This window comes from Haliotis rubra, unplaced genomic scaffold (genome assembly GCF_003918875.1).
Source record: "Haliotis rubra isolate DU_JTF1 unplaced genomic scaffold, ASM391887v1 Scf1327, whole genome shotgun sequence".
Lineage (NCBI taxonomy): Eukaryota > Metazoa > Mollusca > Gastropoda > Lepetellida > Haliotidae > Haliotis > Haliotis rubra.
The window spans coordinates 143,351-163,237 of record NW_025765256.1 but is presented as its reverse complement, the minus strand read 5'-3'; the positions used below and the strand labels follow the sequence as shown (position 1 = coordinate 163,237).

Sequence of the window (19,887 nt, the reverse complement as noted above, 5' to 3'; positions counted from 1 at the left end):
CAAACCGGTTCGCAAACGACACTTTCAAAACGGCCACATAACCAAACAGGCTACATATCCCAAACGGCTGCTCACATTTCTAAATGATGACTTATTTTAAGTGTATATATGAATAATAATAATGACATACTATTTATTTGGCATGTTATCACAGTATGATTGAAAATGACACAATACTGTAAAGTATGGTTCAGGGGGAATATTTGTTTTATTTCAGATGGATCTCCAGGCCAAAATCGATTCTTTTGATGACTATGCCAGTTTGATCAAGTGGGCAGAAGAACATGGGCTGTCAAACGATGAGCGAGTAGGTATGAGGTCTGTATGCTTGCTGTGTAGACAGAAAGAAGATCAGTCAGTTACAGCAACAACACCAATAGCAACACTTGAAGACCTGCTGGTAAAAGATCTTCAATTTACCCCTGAGGAAATGGAAGAAATGTCTTCTTTATATGATCTCAGCTCTAACGATAGTCCCTCCTTGGAGAGTATTGATCCAACATTAAACGAAATCAATGATCGGCGACAGAAGGGTTTACCATGTTCCTTCTGTGGAAATACATTTAGGAGAATGCCTGATCTCAGAAAACACAGGATGACCTGTCCTAAACGTTCTGCAGAGCTGTCTACTGACTCCAATCCTCCAAAAAGACAACGTACTATTAACCAGTATGGTGGTGTAGGGTCCCCCTTCCCTGATGCTGGGTCTCCTAAAACTCAACCCTATACTTTTACAAAGAAGAACACCAAGACCTTTGCCAAGACTGGAGCTATTAGTACAACCTATGAGATCAAATTTAACGACGAATGGCAAGGTCAAAGTCTCAGGACTTTGTACACTGAGCTTCAGGATATGTTTGAAGAGGTTCTACAGCAAGCCACCCCTGATGATGTTCAGGAAGGAGATTTGGGGAGAATCATTATCCATCATCAAGCCTTAAATAAGGCTATTGTGGTACCTCTGCAACCTCTGTCCCAGCTACATGCAGAACTGATCATGAAACACATTGAGAAAGTGTTAAACAGTCGTGAAGAACTAGCCATGGATGTCTCCTTTCATGTGGATATAGGAATCATACGTATACCCCGAGGCGGTCGATCCAACAAGACCTTAATGCAACTCACAGGTCCAAACAACTCTATTCATCTGAAACGATCCGTAGTGCAGATTGTCAACGAGGATAACCTATGTATGGTCAGAGCCATTATTGTGTGCTGGGCCAAAGCTAATCAAATTAGTCAAGATGACTGGAAGAAACTCATTGGTCATACTCAAACACCCTTGATAGACTTAGTACTCCAGTATCGGAAATGTCCCAGACATTTATATGAAAATTTAAGAAAAAAGTCACGCCATGATCAAGGAAAGTTGGCCATGAAGTTATGTAAATTGGCAGGTATCCCTACAGATCGTGCCTGTCATTTGAATGATGTTCCAGCTTTCGAGAAAGTACTAGGATGTCAGATTCTAGTGGTCAGCGCTGAAAGAGGGAACAAGTTTATCCGGGTTGGTGATCAAGAGTCAGAACAACCCAAACTCTTTCTCTACCTGGTTGAAAAACCACAATCTCATTTCCATGCCATTGTCAACATTACTGGATTTTTCTCTGCCTCATATTTTTGTGAGCGGTGTTTGAAACCTTACAATGACAAACTGTGCCATTCCTGCTCTGAGACCTGCATTGTATGCCATAGCCAAAAGTGTCCTGAAACGGATACTCCATTGACTTGCCGACATTGCCATATGACCTGTAGGTCACCTGAATGTTTCCAGCGCCACCAAACGGGAAAAAGAAATGCAAAGAATGGCACATACACCCCCTCAAAATGTGAGAGTTTCTGGAAATGTACCATGTGTAAGAAAGTATTATGTCGAAGTGAAAGGGACCCCAAACTACACGACTGCGGAGAATGGAAATGTCCTGGATGTCAAGAAGTGGTGGAACAAGATCATCTTTGTTACCAGAAACCTAATGAAGTGGACGAGACCAAGAGCAAATTCATCTTTTACGACTTTGAATGTCGACAGGATGAACAGTTGATGTGTGAGGAAGGTTATTCACCTCAAGGGCCCTGTCCTACCTGTCCTGTTGATAACTGTCCCCATCAGTCCTCTATTTGTCAACATTGTCACCAATCCTGGTGTGGTAAATGTCAACATGTTCCCAACTACTTGGTGGCTCAGTCAGCCTGTCCTGTTTGCAAAACAGAGTCAGTCGATGAAGAATCCAAATGTCATCACTGTGGTTCTAGATGCCCTGCCTGTAATACAAGGGACAAGAAAACCAAACAATTTAAGGAACCTCCTTGTGAAGAGAGTTGTGGATTTCGTCAAGTGATTTTCAAGGGAGATGGAGCTCACATTGAATTTTCAAGATGGCTCTTCAGTGGCAATCATAAAGACTTCACAGCTATTGCTCACAATAGCAAAGCCTATGATGGATACTTTCTTTTGGAGTACATGATAGATCAATCCATGTATCCAAGCAAAATCATTTACACTGGTTCTAAAATTATGTACATGCAGATTGAGAAAGGTCTCAACATCAGAATCATAGACAGTCTCAACTTTCTTCCAATGAAATTGGCCTCCTTACCCAAAGCTTTTGGACTGACAGAACTGAAGAAGGGTTACTTCCCACATTGGTTCAATTTGAAGGAGAACCAAAATTATGTTGGAGCTTTTCCAGATCCTCACATGTATGGAGTGGACTACATGGGAGCTAAAGACAGAGATGTATTCTTGTCATGGTACGGCCAACAACATGGACAGTTTGATTTTTCTAAAGAAATGAAGGAGTACTGTATCTCAGATGTCACTATACTCAGAGAAGCCTGTCTGAAGTTTCAGCAACTGATGATGGAGGCCACAGGCGAGGAAACGGAAGGAAAGATCATTGAGGGTGTTGATCCCTTTGCAAACTCTATCACTATAGCCTCTTTGTGCATGAACATATTTAAAACCAAGTTTCTGAAACCTCATGAACATGTCAGACTGACTGATGGACAAACTATCACAAACTGGATGTCTTCCAGACCCTCCGAAGAAGAAGATGGGTCATTTGATGTCAAGCTCGAGATAGGTCAGTGGATGTCACAAAGACAGCTTCAAAAGAGGGGTATCATTGTCCATGAAGCAGAAACAGTTCCAAGCGCCATTGCTCAAGTACCATGTCAGGGGTATGTTGGACATGGGCAATACAGTAAAGTTTCCATTCAATGGTTAGAATGGATCATGCATTCAGAAAATATTGACATACAACATGCCCTGAATGGAGGTGAACATAAGGTGCCTGGAACCAACTACCGAGTGGATGGTTATTGTCCCAAAACAAACACAGTACTGGAATTCCATGGTTGTTGCTACCATGGTTGTAAGACATGCTTTCCACACGCCAGATCATCGACCATACTCCCCAGGACCAAACAGTCTATGGAAGAACTTTATGCTCTCACCTGTAAGAAATCATGGGTGTTGAAACAGAAAGGCTACAAAGTGGTTGCCATCTGGGAACACGAGTTCCACCAACAATTAAAGGATAAACCAGACATGAAGGCTTTTGTCAGTACACTGGACATACAGGATCGCTTAGAGCCACGTGACTCCTTTTTTGGCGGCAGGACCAATGCCAGTACACTTCACTACAAGGTGAAAGATAGTGAAGAAATTCATTACGTGGACTTTACAAGTCTCTACCCATGGGTCAACAAATATTGCCAGTACCCTATTGGACATCCCCAAATCATTCACAAGAATTTCCAGTCTTTGGATCACTATTTTGGAATTGCCAAGGTGAAGATATTACCACCTAGAAAACTCTATCATCCAGTACTCCCCTATCGATCTGAAGGCAAGCTAAAGTTTCCTTTATGTTGTACCTGTGCTGACGAGGAGCAACAGACCCTTTGTGAACATTCAGATGAGCAGAGAGCCATCCTAGGAACTTGGTGTACACCTGAAATAGTGAAAGCCATTGAGAAAGGATATAGAGTGATCAAGGTGTATGAGATTTACCACTGGTCAGAAACAACTCAGTACAACCCTGAGACAGGACAGTGTGGATTGTTTACGGATTACATCAACACCTTCTTGAAGTTAAAACAGCAAGCCAGTGGATGGCCAGCATGGTGTGAAACGGAAGATGACAAGGAGAAATACATAGCGGACTACAGAGAGAAGGAAGGTATACAACTGGACAAGGATCACATAGAAAAAAACCCAGGACTACGTTCCCTGGCTAAATTATGCTTGAACAGTTTCTGGGGAAAATTTGGACAGCGTTTGAACATGAAACAATCAGAATTTATCCATGACACAGAAGCAGAAAAGTTCTTCCAGATGTTGACAGATCCTACCAAGGAAGTGACAGATTTTCACATACTGACAGATCGGATTTTACAGTTGGAATATAATCATAAATCTAACTTTGTCCCGGAAGATAACAAGACCAACATCTTCTTGGCCACATTCACCACTGCTTGGGCAAGACTGAAGTTATACAGTGTCCTAGAAAAGTTGGATCAACAAGTGTTGTATTATGACACTGATTCTGTGATCTATGTAGCCAAACCCAATGATTACAAGCCACCACTCGGAGATTATCTTGGTGATCTTACCAATGAACTGGACAACAATGACTACATTGAGGAGTTTGTGTCTGCAGGGCCCAAGAATTATAGTTATGAAACTAAAAAGGGGAAACAAGTGTGTAAAGTCCGGGGTTTTCTTTGAATTTCAAGAACACCCAACTCATCAATTTTGAAGCCATTCGGGACATTGTACTTTCACCCCAGAGAGACAAAACCATTATAGTAACCAATCCTTCCAAGATCTCACGAGAGAAAAGGAAACGGAAAATCTACAATAGAGAAGAAAAGAAAAAGTACCAGATGGTTTATACCAAACGGGTCATTCAGCCCAACTTGGACACTTTGCCTTATGGATATTAGCCTATTCCTCCCATCATCAACTAACCCATACTTCCCAACATCAAACAAAAAACCAATCATCCAACCAATCATCCAGCCATCAGTCAACCAGCCAACCAGCCAACCAGCCAACCAATGTCATATCATCAGAGACCGGGCCGGAGGACCCGTGAATTGTAATTGAATAGTAATGGTTTGTAGGGGTTGTGGTTTTAACAAATCAACCCCTCAATCCATTACTTCACTGGGTCTTCTGAGCTAATCTTCAAGCTGTATGGGTCCCTCTGTGTCCCTGAAGTGTCCCTCTGTGTCCCTGAAGTGTCCCTCTGTGTCCCTGAAGTGTCCCTCATGTGTCCCTCAAGTGTCCCTCATGTGTCCCTGAAGTGTCCCTCTGTGTCCCTCAAGTGTCCCTCAAGTGTCCCTCTGTGTCCCTGAAGTGTCCCTCTGTGTCCCTCAAGTGTCCCTGAAGTGTCCTCCCAAGCTATATACGTGTCCCTCAAGTGTCCCTCAAGTGTCCCTCTGTGTCCCTGAAGTGTCCCTCTGTGTCCCTCAAGTGTCCCTCTGTGTCCCTCAAGTGTCCCTCTGTGTCCCACATGTGTCCCTCAAGTGTCCCTCAAGTGTCCCTCAAGTGTCCCTCTGTGTCCCTCATGTGTCCCTGAAGTGTCCTCCCAAGCTATATACGTGTCCCTCTAAGTTGTTTTATCAGTTGAACTGGAACCATTGAGCAATCACAACATGGGTCGTGTCAAGAAAGATTGTCCTGTGCCTGGCTGTACTGCAAAACAACTTTCAAAACTATCCAATCATTTATCACAAGTACACAAGATAGATTCTGATGGGAAGAAACCTTGGCTCAAGAAGAGGGAGGACATGACTGAAGTTCAACCCACTACACCCAAGTCAGCCATTACTTGGAGTCCTAAAGCTGTGATTGATCCGACTAAACCTTGGTGGGAAACACAGAGTTTAACACCTTTTGAACCCTGCTCCAGTATTTGTGTGTCTGGACCCACAGGAGCAGGAAAGACGCAGTGGGTGTATAGACTGTTGCAACATGTGAATGGCATGTATGTGAAGGACCCACCCCAGAAAATATTGTACTGTTATGGTGTTTATCAATCTCTGTTTGACGACATGGAAAGAACCGTGCCAAACCTTGTGTTCCAACAGGGATTACCCACCGAAGCAGACATTGAACAGTTTTCCTCTGATGGACAACATGGGCTCATCATCCTGGATGATCTTTTACATCATGTGTTAAGTTCTAAAGACATGGAGTTGTTATTTACACAAGGCTGTCATCATCGACTTCTGAGTGTTATATTTATAACTCAGAACTTGTATGGGCAAGGCAAGTCAGCACGAACCATAGCCCTGAACACGTGGTACCTGGTCTTGTTCAAGAATGTGCGTGATACCTCGCAGATAATGACCCTTGGAAGACAATTATTTCCTGGCCGGGGTGGTGTATTAGTGGAGGCATATACTGATGCTATGAAACAGCCTTATGGATATTTGGTGTTGGACATGTCTCCTCGTACAGAAGACAAACTACGACTCAGAACCAGCATTTTCCCAGGGGAAGATCCCGTTGTGTATGTACCAAGAGTATAAATAGTCGTCATTAAGACAGACTTTATCATTTGTAGACATGGAGTCTCAAGCTGACGACTGTCATGTGTCTCTGAATATTCCCACAACAACCAACGTGGAACTCCCCCCTGTATTGAAACGTACCATTATCTCTCTATGGTGTATACTTGTGTTGTTAATAACTGCGGGATACATACTAACTCTAACATGGAAGGATAGAAGCATATTGGTAGGTAGTCCTCTACCCATGGACTACATTGTGAATGACAGTCACTACACATATGACTCAGTTGGAAGAGACTATAAATAGCAGTGACTTTGTTTGTCATGGTCAATGAGGGGAGTCATCCATGAGTCAGAGAGTTGTGCTTATAAATTGTGTTGAACATTGAATGGAACGTCATTATGTCTAAGACACTCAGACAGAACGGATATTTCTTACGGTTTTTGCAGGAGAATACATCCCTGTTCAAAAGAAGGTGCTGTTGCAAAGTGTGACTGATGACCAGTTAAAAGCCTTGGTAGAGATTATTTATAATCTGTTACACTCAGATGTACCTCTGTCAAAGAAACATTTGACTGCACTGAGAAAACACAGAAAAGTTCTTCGGTTTCTCGGTGATAAAACCATATCTAAGACAAAGAAACAGCAATTACTACCCAAAAGTGTGGCTGTCATTAGTTTAGTGTTGAAGGTTGTTGGACCTTTATTGAAGACTTTGTAATGGAGCATATCCAAAAACAGGTGCTCATTCCTATGGATAAATATAAACGACTCTTGAAAAATCGTGTGAATCCACTGAGTGGTGGTGGTGCAATGGATACGTCATCAGATGTGACTCATCATACCACCATTGATGATGAGTCAGAACCCATGGATACCAGTTTGATTCTGAGTGTGCTCCCCAAACCTTACAGACAGAGAGGTGCTGCTTTATTGAGACACATACAAAATGATCCCGACCAAAGACTGTCATGGAATCGGAAAGGTGTACTCATCTACCAGGGTCAAGTCATTCAGGGGAGTCATATTGCAGACTTACTCAAGGACTCACAGTATCTGTATAAACGGTTTCAACCCAAGGGAATGACTGAATTCTATCAGGCCTTAAAAGACATACACGTGCCACAAGGACTTGTAGGCAACAGACAACGTCTGGAAGTGGAAATGAATTCCAAAACACCTGAAATGACACTGAGGCCTAAACCTCCGGGAATACCAGCGCATACTCAACAGAGGAAAAAGAAGCCTTTCAAATGGATTACACTGTAATTTTTATGTGATTGTAAAGTAGACTGTGGGTTGACCCCTAACCTGTAGTTCTACTCCTGTGAAACGGGGTCATTAAACATCGAAAAACATGTATATCTTGTTGTTTGTCTGTAGACATCTATAATTATAACAGAACACAGTGCCATACCTCCCAACCGTCCTTCTCCGATTGGGGACTTCTGTGGGCTAGCTAAATTTAGGTTTTTTTCTATGTTTATTTCCAAGTACATTATCTCATCACTATGAACATGAAACATAGTTAACCATCACTAAATCTAGATAGTATGGACAGTTTTACATACATGCATTAAAATACTTAGAAGCATAGTCATACATCATGGCATCATTGACCATTGTATTTGAAGTGAAACTACTTTGAATGTCATACAACACATATCCTCTACATTTCATCATAATGTAGTAAGCACAATACAGTCCACAAGTAGAGCTGTCACTGCTTTGAAGTACTTTGGTATTGTATTCATAACATGATCCATTTTTAATTAAAAAGTCTTGAAATTCTCTTCGATAGTAACTGGGTCTTTCTCCAAAGCTGTCAAAGAATTCTCCATAATTTGGTGAATGTAACCAAATAGCGATCCAATGCTGACCACGTTGTGTTGAATCGTGGGTATTGACGATAAAACCTCGAGGGTAGGAGATGATTTTCTTTGGAAGTTGGTCTGCTGCACCTATTTTAACATTAAACTGTTTTGTGATTCCATCCGCATCAAGGGCACACATCAGTTGGAGTGAATTCATGGTGTAGAGTACAATATATTTCTTGCGTTATCCACTGTCAGCATGAGATTATCCTCAGAATAGAGAATCAGATTTGTTGTCTCAGGTAATGCTGTACTAAACTGAACGTGTAGCCTTACGCTTCCTCTTTTTATCAGATCCAAGTAGTCGTCTTTCAAATGGTAAGGTTCTAGACAAAACTGGTAGAGAGCATATCCGCCCTTAAAGTCGTCCCTGTTGATATCCAACCCTCTAGATGCTCTTCCTTCAAACAAAGTATTATAAGCTGCAATGTACTGTTGATCATTTACTCGCAGGGGTTCCCCTGGCAGTGATTCTCCATCCACATAAAGAACAATAGAACTGAGATTATACATTTGAAAATTAAAAGGAGATTTGGTGTAACTTCCATTGGCGGCTTCTGCAGATACCAACGCTACTACAATTTTATTGGGGACCTTGTTTTGGAACAAATTATCCACTGTGTAGTTCAGCTGTCCTTTGGGTAAAGATACAGTTTTTATGTCACTTTTGGTGAAAGGATACTTTGCAGTGTGATGGGTGAGAATTTTGGCATGACTGGTGGTGATGGCTGAGCTGGGTCGAATCTTACACATTCGCAGATAGATATCTTCTATTTTCACCTTGTAACTGGGTGAGTCTTCTCCAGACATGAGATTAAACGCAGCAGGGTGCGGAACATTCGTATTTGTAAATCCACGCCATTAATCAAGTAGCGTTTTGAATCCATCAAATCTTCATAGAGAGGTCCACACATATCCACGGTTCCAAAACGAATGCATTCATATCTTCCAAATAAACCTAGGTTGCTTGAATTAGGATTAGGTTCGTCCAAATGATCCGCACTGTCTTTGTAATAGAGTTGAGACTGTAGTAGAGATTGTTTCACTGATGTGGTTTCGTTGAGAAGAACCTTGATATAACTCTTGTAAGGATATAGATTGGTCGAACTCGTAATGAGTTTTCCATTGAGAGACAAATCCACTTGAGAGAACAGACTTTGAAGCCATAAATTGACTGGTGCTGTTTTTTCATCTGTTGTAATGTCTGTTCCATCTGTTTTGAGTATCTTGGCTTGCACATGTAAGTGAGTTCTCCTCAAGTCAATGTAATCTACCCCTTGCCCTGAGATGTTAAATTCAATGGGGCTGGAATCGGTTGTAATTTGAGACGTTGGTCTGTAGGTCATGTAATACTGTTTATCTACCGCTGCATAGGTAGGAGGTACAGTGAAGAGATCAAATTCATCAGTGCTAGCTTCAACGGACATACTTTCTGTGTATGAAGCCATTATTTCTTCTTTTTGGCGGGTATGTCCAAGTTATCTCCAGAGCCACTTCTTTTAGATGTGCACAGCTTGCGCTTCTGGGAAGAACTGTTTTTTTCCAGCTTTAGTTCCCCTTTTTATAGGTTTCTTCTGCATCTGAATAAGAGCCTTGGCCTGTTCAACCACTTGTTGAGTAGGGGTAACGAAATTAATCTTAGGTTGCTCTGTGGTTTCTGGTTTTTTGTTTGTCTTTCTTCCACTCTGGATCATACAGTTCCAAATATCGATCGACAGACAACATGGCAGATTTTTCTCCTCCACGTGTTATAGAATGATAAGGGTCTCCTTTCCCTTCAGCCCTGAGCATGTAAAATCGTGTCCATTTTTCGGCATCGGGTACGAAGAGTTTGTATCGTGGATTATTCATGATGAAAACCAAAATGGGAGCGGCCTGAGGTGAAGCGTCACTGTCACTGGTCCACGGATAAATGAAGCTGGATTGCCCCCATGGTCTGTTATATAGACATCCACAGTCTGAAAATCTCTGAGATTCATAGGGACATACTGACACTGAGAAAATGAAAACGAATGTTCTTTTCGGTTTCCTATGAGACATAAATGTCTTAGTAAAGGTTGTTTTGTTTCCCCTACATGTGATGAATCACACAATGAGGAATAGACATATAAGTCACGACGTTCCGATTTTGTTTTATCTATGTCCAAGGACAATATAGATATTTCTGTCAGTCCTATCCTCCACCTTTGGTCAAGATGTAATGGTTCATTCAAACTCACTCTGAAGTTATAAGGTTTGTTGTTGGGATAGAGGTGTTCACTATCTGTACTTCTGATCGTAATGTATTTATCCATGTTTTGATTTAATCTTGGGATTTGGTAACAGGTATCCTAGACTGGAACTGAGGAGAGCTGTCCACAAATTGGAGTTTCCTCTGCCCAAGGACAAATTGACAATACACGTAATCACCACGATGTAAATAATGATGATTTGAGAGAAAAAACACTGTTTCTGTTTTGGCCACTTTTCGACCTAGCAAAGTCCAACTTTCACCAGACCTGCTATGTGAGAGAGGATGTGTCTCTACTGTCTCTTCCATCATAAATGACTTTGAAAAGAGTTTACATTGTGCTTTTATACTGTTTCACTTCTGCTTCTGGGATCCAAGAATTGTATTTTTTCGACCAATGAAGCCATTTCACTAAGACTTCTTTCCGTTTATTTCTGGTCCTCTTTTTGACTATATCTTGAATTCTATACTCCTGATCTGGGTTTTCTATCACTGCTTGTAGCTCTGATGAATAAAAGGCACCTTCAATAGGATCACCACCCCAATCTTTCAGCTTGTACATGTCATTGTCTTGTGACCAATACTTTTTGATGACTGTAAAGATTTCACCGGACCATTTCTCCTGGTATTCTCTGTCAAAAGTTCTCTTCAGATGACTCACTCTGACTTTGTCACCCACCTTGAAGGTGAACTTCTTTTTTACTGAGTTTAAATATTTTGGGTTGAATCAAATACTGAGAAAGTCTTACTTCATCTTCATTTTTATGAGTTACACTCACAGGCGACTGTCCTAACATTCTGTGTTTGGTATGGTTGTAACTCTTGACTACATCTGGTAAAATATCCACATATCTGTACTTAAAGTGTTTCAACATGTAACGATACAGCCTCATTTTAATAGTTTTAATCACTCTCTCAGCATAAGGGGCCTTGGTTTCATTCAGTGTAAACATCTGGGTTACATTATGCTTTTTCAAAAAGGCTTTTACCCATCGATTTTTAAATTCTGTGCCCATGTCTGACTGAAATAGTTTCGGTTTCCGTGTTTCGGTTTTCCATAAGGAGGCTAATGCTTTCACTACGTCTTGACCTTTTGTAGACATGAGTGGAATTACCCACAAGTAACGTGAAAACAGATCTATGATGACTAAGAGGTATTTGACCCCATCATTGTACTTTGCCAGTGATACCATATCCATGAGATCAGACTGCCAGTGACTGTCTAAACCTTCCACCACATACTTATTTCGTGGAAACTTTCTCCTAACTTGATGAGTCATGGTATAGTTCTCCTGACCTTTCAGCCATTTCTTGATTCGATGTAGACCAATTTTAAACTGACCCTCAGCTTTGACAGCTTCGTATAACTTCTGGGGTCCAGCATAACTACCAGGATGTTCTGGATCATAATAGATCCTATTCAAGTAGTCTTCCCAAGGTGCCATCTCAAACACAACTAAACATAACTCACATACATCATGTTATTTAAGCAAAACCCAAGACAAACATACAATACAATATTTTATTCACACAAAAGACAATATTTACAACAACAACTTTTCACGGGTATACATTAGTGTTTTTCCTAACAAGTTTTCCCCTGGCCATTTCCAGGGTTTGTCAATATCCGGATGAGATGCATCAATTCCTATGCCCCATCTTTTATCAAAGGGGCTAGATTCAGCTAACGGCTTAGGATAGGATTGAATCAATAAGTGTTTCAAGTCACTGTTCTGGGAGAATTTAGCCATTACAGCCTTTGTCATAACATCAAGACTGACAGTGTCCCACACTTTCTGAGTAAAGTCTTTCACACATCTCCCAAGACGTTTTTGCTTTGCCGGTGAAGTCTCTTGTAGTATACACTTTGCACTGTCCAAATCTCCAAAGTACATTGCTTTAGAGTACATGTAACACTGCTCAACACAATTAAATGTAATACCATCCAAGGTAAACACAGCTGGATGAAAGTTGCTGAAGGGTGACTTCCATCCATAGAAACAGAGTCAATTACTCCACATGCCATGTCCATTGGGGTTGCAGAAGGAACACTGGAGGTACCCCATCTGATTCTGATGATCCTCTTGTGCCATACAGGGGACCATGCCCTTCAGTTCGGGCACAAAATCAGGCATCACTTCCACACAGTATCCTAGTTTCTTCCACTGGTCCAGGGACAGCAGGATACCCTTGGCATGAGGAACCATAGATTGCATAGAGTTATCCCAACAAGACTGTCGAATCTCTATACCCGTACTATCCATCGCAACAAACACATTAGCTCCCAAATGCCACTGGGGGCTAGGTTTCCCTTCGTTGACAGCCTCTGCAATGAATCGAATAGCTCCTGGGAGTTCCATCCAGTGTTTCAAACTCAACACAATGCCTCGCTTGGTTGGATAGGCCGTGCCACCCGGGTATACCTCGTATTTCCTCACATGAATGTTCAATACACCATCCCATGTCTTGGCTGTCACATAGACGTTGTCCCCCAGATGTAAATGACATCTGGGATCCTGTAGTTCTGTCATCTGATTGTCAGTCTCTACCCCCAGCAATGTCATCGCTTGTATCTCTCCACATTCCTGCAGTGCTTTGCAGAATAGGGTGTAAGCATGAGGGCCCCGTCTAGGAAGCATATCTAACAATTCTCTGACCCGATCAAAAGACGTCCGTGGTTTCTCAATAATCTCAGCTTTCATGAAACAAGTAAGCACACCAAACTGCATCAGTTTGTCGACCACATCTTGTACACGTTGTATACTTGTCACGAGATCGGAGCGGTTCTTCCTAAGCATCTCGCGGTGAACGGTTTCCATCTTCGAGGTAAACAGCTATCAGAACCAGTAGAGTCAAGAGCATAAGATCCGTACGTTGTCTCTGTCGACTGAAGTCAGAATGATATGGAGGACTGTTCATGGGGGGACTTTATATTACCCACCCGAGTCTAAAAATAGAAACACCAGATGTTGATATGAGTCATGGTCTAAATATAGACTCTTCTAAAAATAGAAACAGCAGGTGTTGACATGACTCATAGTCTAAATATAACCTGTTACCAGGGGCCTATTCTAAAAATAGATTTTGACCCTATAAAGGCCCTTATACTACTTATACTGAGAAATGGTCTGTGGAACGTTTCCACTTACACAGTGTGTAATCGTTTCAGTGAGACTGGTTGTTGTCAGGTTACGTGAGGCAAGCATTCACATGGACGATAACACAAGACCTCATCATGCTAAGGTCGTTAATATGTACGTTGAGCACGAGTCCATTATGCGCATGGGGAGGCCAGTCAGGTCACCAGCCATCAACCCTATCAAAGACGCGCGGAACGAGCTGCAAGACGTCCCCAGTGACGCCGCCTTGCAGCAACTCTACGGGAAGTTGGCAACGTTCTTACTGAGGATTGAACCAACTGACTCTTTACTAGGAGTGACTTCAGAGCCACATACATACCAGCCTCTGAGGGTTGGTCTTTTTGTGGCAATTCATGACTCTTTCATGTTTCAGTTTTGTCAGATACATACATGTACATACATAGTGATCTGACAATTGATCATGTGTTTGTTAGCATTGAGTGCCACGTGACAACTTTTGCTCATTAGTATTCATGCAATATTGTCTCTGATTATATCAACAGATGCAATACAAATTGACGTTTTACCTCCTTAAATGGTGATCGAAAACTGAAAGTACACACATGTCTACAACACAAACCGGCCTTTAAAGGCTAACGAACATAATATATTTTCAAAACAAAACAACGCTGTAGTTATCACCAACCTAACTCTCTGTGAAATGAATGCTTTGTACTCCCCCAAGTGTACGTTTCAGTACCAAAACAATATGGATGACATATGAAAAATAATTCATACATCATATTTAAACAGGTCGGCTTAGAACATTCTTGCTGTGTTTGAAATAAAGAATATCTATCTATCTATCTATCTTACTGCTGATGTGATACTTACCCTACTTGCTTCAACATGGGCGATGGGGTAGCCTAGTGGTTAAAGTGTTGACTCGCTAGGCCAACGACTCGAGTTTGATTCTCACACGGGTACAATGTGTAAAACCCATTGTTGGTGCCCTCGCCATGATATTGCTGGAATATTTCTAAAAGCTGAGTAACACCATGCTCACGCACTCACTCGCTCGCTCACTCACTCACTCACTCTTGTTGAACAAGGATACTGATCATGAGCTAACAACAGGAAGACTGGGAGTTCATATGTACTCACCAGGGAACTGTATGGTGTTTGAAGTGACAGACTTGGTATACGTGGGAGGATCAAAGGAGTCATGTTCCACACTGACAGTGAGAGACAACTGCCTGTTGTAGAGACTGACTGTGTTCCCCTGGTAGAGACAGAGTGTTGGTTGTCTGGACCTGACCTGATGGACATGATCCCTGGGTGGAAGTAGTATTGCTGGGAGGGACGCCACTCAAACCCTGTAAACACAAAACAGTAGTTAGATAGACAGACTGTGTTCCTGGGTAGAGACAGGGTGTTTGTTGTCTGGACCTGACCTGATTGACATGGACCCTGGGTGAAAGATGTATTGCTGGGAGGGACATCACTCAACCCTGTAAACACAAAACAGTAGTTAGATAGACAGTCTGTGTTCTCTGGTAGAAACAGGGTGTTGGTTGTCTGGACCTGACCTGATGGACATGATCCCTGGGTGGAAGATGTACTGCTGGGAGGGACACCACTCACACCCTGTAAACACAAAACAGTAGTTAGATATACAGACTGTGTTCCCTGGTAGAGACAGAGTGTTGGTTGTCTGGACCTGACCTGATGGACATGGACCCTGGGTGGAAGATGTACTGCTGGAAGGGACGCCACTCACACCCTGTAAACACAATACAGTAGTTAGATAGACTGACTGTGTTCCCTGGTAGAGACAGGGTGTTGGTTGTCTGGACCTGACCTGATGGACATGATCCCTGGGTGGAAGATGTACTGCTGGGTGGGACACCACTCACACCCTGTAAACACAAAACAGTAGTTAGATAGACTGACTGTGTTCCCTGGTAGAGACAGAGTGTTGGTTGTCTGGACCTGACCTGATGGACATGATCCCTGGGTGGAAGATGTACTGCTGGGAGAACGCCACTCTCACCCTGTAAACACAAAACAGTAGTTAGATAGACTGACTGTGTTCCCTGGTAGAGACAGAGTGTTGGTTGTCTGGACCTGACCTGATGGACATGATCCCTGGGTGAAAGATATACTGCTGGGTGGGACACCACTCACACCCTGTAAACACAAAACAGTAGTTAGATAGACTGACTGTGTTCCCTGGTAGAGACAGGGTGTTGGTTGTCTGGACCTGACCTGATGGACATGATCCCTGGGTGGAAGATGTACTGCTGGGAGGGACGCCACTCACACCCTGTAAACACAAAACAGTAGTTAGATAGACTGACTGTGTTCCCTGGTAGAGACAGGGTGTTGGTTGTCTGGACCTGACCTGATGGACATGATCCCTGGGTGGAAGATGTACTGCTGGGAGGGACACCACTCACACCCTGTAAACACAAAACAGTAGTTAGATAGACTGACTGTGTCCCCTGGTAGAGACAGGGTGTTGGTTGTCTGGACCTGACCTGATGGACATGATCCCTGGGTGGAAGATGTACTGCTGGGAGGGACGCCACTCACACCTGTAAACACAAAACAGTAGTTATATAGACTGACTGTGTTCCCTGGTAGAGACAGGGTGTTGGTTGTCTGGACCTTAGCTGATGGACATGATCCCTGGATGGAAGATGTACTGCTGGTAGGGACGCCACTCACACCCTGTAAACACAAAACAGTAGTTAGATAGACAGACTGTGTTCCTCTGGTAGAAACAGGGTGTTGGTTGTCTGGACCTGACCTGATGGACATGATCCCTGGGTGGAAGATGTACTACTGTGGGGACACCACTCACACCCTGTAAACACAAAACAGTAGTTAGATAGACTGACTGTGTCCCCTGGTAAAAACAGAGTGTTGGTTGTCTGGACCTGACCTGATGGACATGATCCCTGGGTGGAAGTAGTATTGCTGGGAGGGACACCACTCACACCCTGTAAACACAAAACAGTAGTTAGATAGACTGACTGTGTTCCCTGGTAGAGACAGGGTGTTGGTTGTCTGGACCTGACCGGATGGACATGATTCCTGGGTTGAAGATGTACTGCTGGGTAGGGACGCTACTCACACCCTGTAAACACAAAACAGTAGTTAGATAGACTGACTGTGTTCCCTGGTAGAGACAGGGTGTTGGTTGTCTGGACCTTACCTGATGGACATGATCCCTGGGTGGAAGATGTACTGCTGGGAGGGACGCCACTCACACCCTGTAAACACAAAACAGTAGTTAGATAGACTGACTGTGTTCCCTGGTAGAGACAGGGTGTTGGTTGTCTGGACCTGACCTGATGGACATGATCCCTGGGTGGAAGATGTACTGCTGGGAGGGACGCCACTCACACCCTGTAATCAAAACACAGACTGATGGACTGAAGGTTGTCCGGACCTATCGTAATATTTACAGCTTGTGGGACCTCGCTGTATTATAAAATTACCCATCAAAGACTTGTTTGAGAGGCCTTTTAGAAGTTGTAGAGATGAAGGATAACCAAGTTTTATGGATAGTGAACTTCTTTATGTTAAACTTTTAAATAACATTAAAAGATACACTGTCATAAGAATTATTGTTATAATGAAAGGAATTACGATACTTACAGTCCTGTGTACGGCTAAAATTGTTTCATCCTAAAATGCACAGTTGTTTCTTGTTTACCTCAAAATGAACAAAATAAGCAGTTTTCTTCGGATTACTCCACGTGCACACACGATAATCAGTAGTTGGATTCAAGTGTCACTTTCGGTTACAATTCATGTCCTCAGAACAGTTTATAATCTCGTTTTTTAAGGAACTCAAATACTTCAGGTGCATTTTGCAGTCAAACGCTTCAAGCAATGTTTTAGATAACCCCAACAATTTGAAAATCTTAAATGCAAAAATCACAGAAAATGATTCAATACCATTTCAAATAATATGGTGTTATGATCAGATTGTGGTATAAACGGTAAACGTATAATAAAATAATGCATTGTACTCCATATGAATAAAGGAATAACGACTGATCGACAGTAACCGGAAAATGAGACATTTTGATGAAAACAAATAAATGAAAAACTTCCAGAGGACGTTGTGTCCAGTATAACACATACAAGACACCTTTTGCGTTTTGCATGATTACCATATAAACGCACAGCATAACAATTCCTACATTTATGAAACACACACGTTTGATGTTGGGAACTACAATGTATAGTGTAAATAGAATATACATGAAATATGTAAATTACATTTGATTCAAAGGCTTGCGGTGTTTAGAGGTTGAGTGCTCGCTGTTCGTATCACAAAACGCTAGTTATCTTGAGGTTCTTGAGAGGCATCTAAAAGTTGGTGTTCAAACAAAACTTCTTCTTGATTGTATGTCACAACGTTTCAGGGCTATTCCTTGCCCCTTCGTCAGGTGACCTCTTGGTTCTCAGCAGGATATGTGCAAAGGTTACAGTCTTCAGTAATCTTCACTAAGATACGCGTAAAAGATTTTGATACTTCTTTCAGGTTTGGAGATTTGCCAGTTTATGATTTTTTCCCCAACGGAAAGATAAACAGATCTTCAGCATATATATTGATGTCAATGACGATATTCATGATGCCAACTCAAACAATGCAATACGTTTATTGATGACATGATATCATGTCAGTGAAATACATAATATCGTATCTGTTATGATAAATAACTACCCGTGAATCATTTGTCATCATGTAAAATTGGAATAGTGATAAACCCACTTTTGAAATTTGATACAGAACCACTGCGCAGTAGATATCTCAACTTATACATATAAAACCACGGGTTTGTGTTTCCAAATAAAACAAGAGGCATCTACTATAGACCTGCAGTGGGACTACAACCGAAATTTCGCGGACAGATACATACACACGATGATCTAATACATGAGGATGAACATACGGTTCCTACCTGTTGGTATCTCCATGTGATGACGGCGGCAGGGCAGCACACGGCGTGGTCACAGTGACGGAGATGGTGTTTTGTGGTGTCACGGACGACGGAAGAGAGGTCAGTAGTGGAGAGAAGGTCACAGAGCCCCAGTCCAGTACAGCTGGTAATAAGGAATGATAAAATTATACGTCTTGTGTAAATCTATAAACGCCTTGGGAGTTCGTAGGGGCCAGTCAGCTAAGATATGAACTGTGGATCTCACTGTATGGCCGCCCTTGATAATTGCAGCTCATCGTTCAGTGGTGATTCTGTACCTGGTAATGCAAGTACAGCTCTGGTTTCATCTGACCAGAATATTTGTACTTGATGTAATCCATTAATAACTGAAACCTATATATTTAAAAATAATTATTCTAGACTATGTCATGACAAATACATGCGAGATTTTGCAATCTGAGCGGGGTGAGCTGAGATGTCTCAGTCATCACTGATCTCAATCATTTCTTATTTTCATAACTATTTTTCCCTTTACACCAAACGGAAATTGTCCAGTCATGGTATTCTTTTGCACTGACGTCCTATATTTGACCAGTTATATCACGATGTGTGGCGTTCCCAGGTATGTGGACATGAAACGTTAATAAATTATTAATCAAAAAGGAAATATTGCCATATAGAGTATTTGAACGGCATTTAGAAGTGGTACACATAAAGACAAGAATGTTATGGATGTCAGCTTCTTTACTTTGATGAGCACGAAGTTTCAGAGTATATTCTTACTCCTTCATCAGATGAAATATTGTCAGTTCTTAAACGTTGTACATTACTAACAGCTGTGGGGTATACCAAACTGTCGAGTTACGTGATTTGAATAAACAAGAAACGTTTGCAATTACAAATATACCTGTTCGATATCACATTATTTACTTGAAGTCTTATGCAGAAAATAACCAGTTGCACTAGGAACTAGCATAAACATATTGGTCATTCAGTTTGTATTTATTATATGTTTTCCACATAGGTTTGCAGCTGTTGTAATAGAGCATCATATTGAACATATACTATAAACACTTGTTTGAGATATTGTCTGGATCATACAGGGAAATGTTTATGATTGTGGAAAGAGTTATATTTATACATAATTACCAACTTTTATACATATTTAACAACTTTCTTCTAATATATATGCTTATTATGTTTCTTTTGTCAATTT

General features: G+C 41.8%; 1 protein-coding gene across 2 annotated transcripts in view; it reads right to left on the bottom strand.

Annotated features, from left to right (window-relative positions):
* The window catches only part of LOC124267634 (mucin-5AC-like), a 155,047-nt gene that overhangs the window by 11,452 nt on the left and 123,708 nt on the right, over positions 1 to 19,887 (bottom strand). For both annotated transcript variants that reach the window (XR_006896075.1, XR_006896074.1), the window contains exons 3-4: positions 18,693 to 18,834; positions 14,875 to 15,086 (exon numbers count right to left, since the gene is read on the bottom strand). The gene's annotated coding sequence lies outside the window, so the exon portion shown is untranslated. The remainder of the gene's footprint in view (positions 1 to 14,874; positions 15,087 to 18,692; positions 18,835 to 19,887) is intronic.